The sequence below is a fragment of the Sinocyclocheilus rhinocerous genome, unplaced genomic scaffold (assembly GCF_001515625.1).
Source record: "Sinocyclocheilus rhinocerous isolate Xijiao unplaced genomic scaffold, SAMN03320098_v1.1 scaffold591, whole genome shotgun sequence".
Classification (NCBI taxonomy): Eukaryota; Metazoa; Chordata; class Actinopteri; order Cypriniformes; family Cyprinidae; genus Sinocyclocheilus; species Sinocyclocheilus rhinocerous.
The window spans coordinates 3,198,199-3,205,182 of NW_015641476.1; the positions used below are offsets into that span (position 1 = coordinate 3,198,199).

Sequence of the window (6,984 nt, forward strand, 5' to 3'; positions counted from 1 at the left end):
CACTGACTTTCAAAGCTGCTACATAGTAACGACTTTCTACTTTTTACCATGAAGTTAAAGTCATAAGTTCCCAGAAAAAATAATACTCAAGTAAAGTACAGATTCTCAAAAAGTGTACTTAAGTACAATACTCAAGTAAATGTACTTAGTTACTGTCCGCCTCTGACTGTTTGCATATATTATTAACCAGTTAACACCTGGTCTGCTCACAATATATTATTTTACAAGCCTCTATAAAATTCTTCCACCTAATAAAACACAAATGTGAGTTGTGAATGCCATTTTTAGCTATATGTGCTGAAAGTAACATTGTTATTTTGTAAAGGTTTTGAAGAGGGAAAAATATAAAATCAAAGGAAAAAAGAGATTGCGAGAACATTAAGAACTGTTCTTGTCTGTGTCAGTCTGACTCAGGGACACATCATATAAAAGACCAGGTTTGTGTTTTGTTTTGTAGTACATCTTGTGTGAAAATTTCTATGTTCACTTTAAAAATGCAGTAAAGAAGCACACAGAGCCCTCACAGTAGAATCATAAGCACAAGGCTGTTGTAAGGCAGCTTTAACTTCATGACCCTGAGCTCACTCTTCCCAAAACCTAGGATGCAGATACAGTATATTTTTCTTTTGATTTACATGCAATTCAAAGGTTATTAAAGAACACATTTATATGGCATCTGCAGGTACAAGCAAACAGCTCAGTGGCTTACTATGAAGCACAGAATTAATAAATTCACCAAAAATACTACATGGTGTCTCAGCATTGATTTTGCATATGCAAGAACTTATGGTTGAAATAAAAGGCTTATATCATCCTGACACATCCTGAACCTTTAAAACATCAAAAGAGTCATTCACAGTGCACATCTAGGACGTAGTTCAATACTCCTTAACTCCCTAGGGGCATATCAGTTTCACCCGTATGTTTTCACTCTCGGTCTGTTCTATTCAAACATCCTCTCTAATGTCAGATATAATCTAAGGTAAATTCCAAGACTTACCCAAATGGCAGGATTGCGTCCTGTATTCCCATAAGCAGTTTTTTTTTTCTCTGTGTGTGTGTCCTCAATTTCCCCAGGCCAGACTCTCAGGCTGAAACAAATATAAACCACAGCTGGTTTGTCACACAGTTGAGAATTCTGAGAGATTAAGCAAGGCCAGTGAGGGCCACAATTCAAATTCAGCAGTATCCCTATTAAGTGCAGCAACCACAGAGAGACAAAGAGACTAGTTGTTCAAATTACTATTGACAAATTGAAATGCAAATGTGTTGCTTGTTGTTTCTGAGGATCCTGGTTAGAGATCCTGAGTTTTCAGACCACAAAATAATAGGGACTAATTAAATAAATTACACTCAGAAAAATAGTTTATGGGCCTACTAGAAACATTTTTAAACACACACAATTGCAGTCTTTCTGGAAGTATCCTAAGAATGGATTATAATGTGATTTATGTTTCTTGGTAAGTGTGTTTGCATGCACTTTTAACTGATAGTTCACTCAAAAATGAAAATTCTGTTTTAATTTACTCACCCTCAAGTTGTTCAAAACCTATAAGACTTGTTTTCTTCTGCAGAACACAAAACAGTTTTTTTTTTTGCCATGCAGTGAAAGTCAATTGCCACCAAAACTGTTTGGTTTCCAACATTCTTCAAAATATCTTTTTTTTTTCCCCCCCAAGAACGGTTTACAGGTTTGGATGGAACAACGTAACCCAGTCAACACGTGAGATCATGCGATGATCACAGTGACATCACACGATCCTCATACTGTGATCCTCACGGTGTGAGTAATAGGTGAAATCATTGTGAGTTCACATGATCCTCATACTGTGATCCTCACGGTGTGAGTAATAGGTGAAATCATTGTGAGTTCACATGATCCTCATACTGTGATCCTCACGGTGTGAGTAATAGGTGAAATCATTGTGAGTTCACACGATCCTCATACTGTGATCCTCACGGTGTGAGTACTATATGAAATCATTGTGAGTTCACACAATCCTCATACTGTGATCCTCACGGTGTGAGTAATACATGAGCTCATTGTGAACTCAAACTATCCTCATACTGTGATCCTCACAGTGTGAGTAACACTTGAAATACGAGACTATAGACAAGCGTAATGAAATGAAGATCAGGTTCATCTTTAATAAACAAAACAAGTGAAGACAAAACGGAGCACAAACATGGCACATCTCTCTTGCTCACCGCAGAATGTTCAGGACCCCAAAACTTTTTCTAGCTGCCCCACTTGCGCCTGATAGTGCTATGTGTCTTTCACAATGCCCTTGAATCAAAATAAATGAATAGTTGTACATAAAATAACAGTAAATAAAACAATAATAAAACAAAACCTGACATGCATCTCTACTTTTTTTTAAGGGGGGGGTACAAGTTATAATCATGATTTCTATGTTTGCCACAAGAGGAGTCAGTGGAACATCTATGTGTTTGTCAAAAGTATTTTAATGAAAAACAAACAATGAAGAAGGAACTTAGAAAGGTGGGAGTGGAAGGAATAAAGCTTAAAAAAAGTATAATCACTTATGGATTAGAGAGCTTATTTCTTTATCTCAAAAGTACAGAACTGATAAAGAGAATGAAGGGTTTCTTTTATGAAATGAGTAAACTTTGGTCCACACTCCAACACTGAAGGTGGCGATAATGCACCTTAACGCTGGTGCTACCCACCATAAAACAGAAGAAGAAGAATCAAACATCACTATTCAAGAATTAGCTACGGGAAATAGGTATAGTAGAGTTTAATGTTAAAAATATAGTAACATATGGAAATAGTGACCAAGGACGGAGATATTTGTTTAATTTTCTAAGGAGGACTGGACTGGAAGGACGAATTTAATTAAGATATAGTAAGTTAAAGTGAGACAGCAGATGGCAGTAATGCAACACTATGGATGCCAACTGCCGTAAAACTCCAACGAAGAAGAAGACAAACATCACTATTGTGATGTACATTTGTGTTAGGGACTGTTGACTGTGGAATTGTTACACTGGAGAAATGGTGAGTGGTTTCTTTAATTGCTATTCACATATGCTAATATGATATTATAATACCAGTATGCACTGTGGCCTGGCCCCATGTTAGCACATTAGTCAGGTTCATGTGTTAGCCAGGTACATGTGAACCAGCCATCTTGCCAGCTGAGATTAGTTAAGTTAATTAGTTAATTAGCTAAGCCAGGAACACACTACACAACTGTAAGGCTGGTTATGAATGTAATTTGATACTTAAAACTGATCACACCCAAATGTGTCAGAGCCATTTGCGTTTAGTTGGTGTTTACAGTCAGCATTTAAAAGCATTTAAAAAGTGTTTTCAGTTCAGTCTTAGAATGATTCAGTTAGTCGTTAAGTGTGTCCCTGGCTTTAGGAATTTAGTTTAAACAGGAGATAAAAACTCTGGTCTCCTGTTTTAACTTAAATTTAACAACAACAACATTAGAGTGCAGACCAATCATTGTAAGTTTTGAACATACATAGGTCTTGGCACCTATAACTAGCTGGGAGAGCATAACATGCACATCAGAGTAAAGATAGGGAGAACAGAAAAAGATTGTGCTAGGTCTCAGTTTAAATTGTAAGGAAAAATCTCAGTCTGAGTTATGGTCCCTGAGCACTGTCTGTCATGCAGTGCTGACTGCTATGGTGCATTTTGTATGTTCATCATGCAGTCCTGATTTGTTGTGACTAAGATTACACAGCAAACACATGATGTACAGAACGTCTGATTGAATGCTTATTTTTTATTATTGGTTAAACTTCCAAAAACTTTGATTTCAAACAAAACACTGTGCCCACACAATGTCAACATTTCTCCAGTTTACCTTATAGCTTACCCTACTCTTCTGTACAGAACAATTTTTTCCCAGGCTTCAGAAATGTTGTCAAAACAGGCCCGCTGTCCTGCTTGATATCCTGCTGTCAACATGCAGGCGAGATTTCATTATTCTCTCCCACTGGAGCATGCTCATCTTGTCATGCTCATCTTGTCTTATCTGTGGACGTCTGCAGCTGCAAGATGCAAGTAAATATAGTAGGCTGTTCAACAAGACATGCCATACTTTATAATTGAAGATCCGCATTTTGAAAAACGTAATATAATTGTCCAGTTACAGGATGATTAAAATCCAATGATTCTCCCAGCCAATATAAAAGAAGAACATAGTCATGGCCGCTAGGGGTCAAGACCAATAACTTTGCCATTATTTTTGCTTGATGAAACATTAAAGCATTCAACATAGGGAAAACTGTTCAGTTAGGGTTTGATACAATGTGCTGAACTGTTATGTAACATCTCTGTGATATAGGCTATGTGCCAGTTTTGTTCTGAAAAGGCTTTCAGTGAACAACGTTGTTGAAAAATGGTGCGGCAAAATAATTTATCAAGCATTGATTCAATCCAGACCGGGACTGGGCCAATCACCCCATTTCTTGGAAGCTTCTCTTAAAGTTTAGACACTTATGCTTCTACATCTGGACTCCACTTGTCTAGTAAAAAGCATAAAACAGATGACTTCCACTAAACTGTTAATTAATATGACGTAAGGACATTACATCTATGTACAGAGAATCATGCTAAGTTTCCAAAACTAGAGAACACAAACTCACATTCAACAGAAAAGTCTATAACCAGAGAATTTCATTGTATATTTAAGCAATATCACATGAGCACGAGTGCTGTTGTTCAGAAGTCCAAATATCTGTTATCCAGCTATTAGCACAAGGCTTCATGCTGCCTTCAAGTGCACCAAAGAAATACCTCAGAGTCTGGCATTTGTTATGTCACGCAGTCAAGTCAGAAACATAGGCAGTAGCCTAAACAAAACCAAAGAATTATATTGTGAACAATACATATGAATTCAAAATTATTAAAATTATTAATTTCTATCGTATTTAGGCTATCAAAATGAAATGTTTGTTACATAAAGCAAATAGCAAGTCAAGTGAACTTGTTGTCAATCAGCTGTTCTGTACATCACACCTTTAAAATGATTGAAAATTTTATAGCATGTAAAATTAAAATAACTTGCAAAATCACTGATTTTAATTCACATCGGACTTGTTTTTTTGTTTTTTGTTTTTTTTACTAAAGTCCCTTTCAAGGAAAGTCTGTTCATTCGACGGCCATATTTGCATCGCCTTTGGGCAGCTATTTCTAAATGAACTAAAATAACATTTCAAATCAGTAACAAAATGTGACACAAACTGTCCCATAAATATTGTTTATTATGCTCAAACAGCATAAAAAAGTTTATAGTTCAGGCTGGACCAGTCAGTATGCACGTGTAGCCCTAAAGTGTGCATCTCAGGACACTGACTGTTTCTATGGCAACCGGAGCCTCTAATGGCAAATGCATGACTGCGCGGGACTTATTTACTCTATATTGCACAAAGCACTTTCTCCCATTTATGAGTACACTGTCTTTGTATATCTAAAGCCTTTATTTTTCCACACAGATATCTAATAATAAGTTTAAAGTGACATGGTCACTGGTATGGTAACCCATACTCAGAATTTGTCCTCTGCATTTAACCCATCCAGGTTCAAGCACACACATTGGGAGCAGGGAGTAGTGAACACCCACACCCGGACTGGACAGCCATTTTTGCTGCAGCACCCGAAGAGATATTGGAAGGTTAGGGGGTTAGGTGCCTTGCTCAAGGGCACCTCAGTTGTGGATATTGAGCGTATTGAGAATCAAACCTGCAACCTTTGGGTTACAAGTCCAACTCTCTAACCATTAGGCCACAACTGCTCTCCTGACTCGTCCCTTCCAACGTCACAACTCGGAACTCCTAATTAGAAAATTATTATTAAATTAATTTATATTTCAGACTCCAACTGAAGGGCACATTAGATGCATTCACACCATGTCAGAATTACTGTATGAGATTCCGGTTTGTAAAAAATTTTGGAAAACGCCTTTCTCGTTCTGTTTTTGTTATGTTCTGGTAGTGGCTTTCAGCAGTAAAATGTAGCTGAACAGTTATTTCATAACATTTACTATTAGCATTTAGCAATTCACATTTCTGGGTTTCTCAGCAGCAGAAGTCATCATAGTTTGGTAAACTTCTATAGCCGTGAATGGGAGACTACCACAAATGTATTTTTTTGCATTCCCATGTGCTCAAATAGCAAAAGAAAAACTCAATGATAGTGTTTTCATGACTTCCAAAAAAAAAAAAAAGGAAAAAAATAGAGAGAGACTGATAACGGCAGTCAGTAAGGAGAGCGATGTCAAATTTACCGTCAGTCCCATAGACGCTGTATTAGAAACACCCTCACATTAGCGTTAACTAGTTTTTTGTAATTTGATGCAAAGGTAATATAATATAAAGTATAGTGTTATAAATGTACATAATTTGTAAAAAAAAAAAATACGATGCTGATGACCGTTGAAACGCATCATCTCAGTCTTGTGAAAAGGGTCTATAGTGCAAGAATGATCTAAAAAATAAATGCAAGTCTCACAATCCAGTTTAAAGGGTTAGTTCACCCAAAAATGAAAATTCTGTCATTAATTACTCACCCTCATGTCATTCTAAACCCATAAGACCTCCGTTCATCTTCGGAACACAAATTAAGATATTTTTGATTAATTCTGACAGCTCTCTGACCCTCCCATAGACAGCAATGTAATTACCACGATCAAGGTCCAGAAACGTAGCAAGGACATCGGTAAAATAATCCATGTGACATCAGGGGTTCAACCGTAATTTTACGAAGCTACGAGAATACTTTTTGTACGCAAAGAAAACAAAAATAACGACTTTATTCAACAATTAGTCTCCTCCGCGTCACCCTGGTGCCATTTTGGAGAGTATCTACTGAACGTAAACAGCGTATGCTATTCTGAGTCAGCTGCGTCATGCGGATAGGTTTTCTACGTCGTTTATGCCTTAAATTGAACGAAAACAATGTATCCGCGTGACGCAGCTGACACAGAATAGCATACGCTGTTT

At 37.0% G+C, this 6,984-nt stretch overlaps 1 long non-coding RNA gene across 1 annotated transcript; it reads left to right on the forward strand.

Moving 5' to 3' along the window:
* Positions 1-2,373: 2,373 nt before the first annotated feature.
* Positions 2,374-2,939, forward strand: LOC107755046 (uncharacterized). Its single transcript, XR_001641647.1, has 2 exons — positions 2,374-2,750; positions 2,833-2,939. It is a non-coding gene; the product is annotated as an uncharacterized LOC107755046 (long non-coding RNA).
* Positions 2,940-6,984: the final 4,045 nt, after the last annotated feature.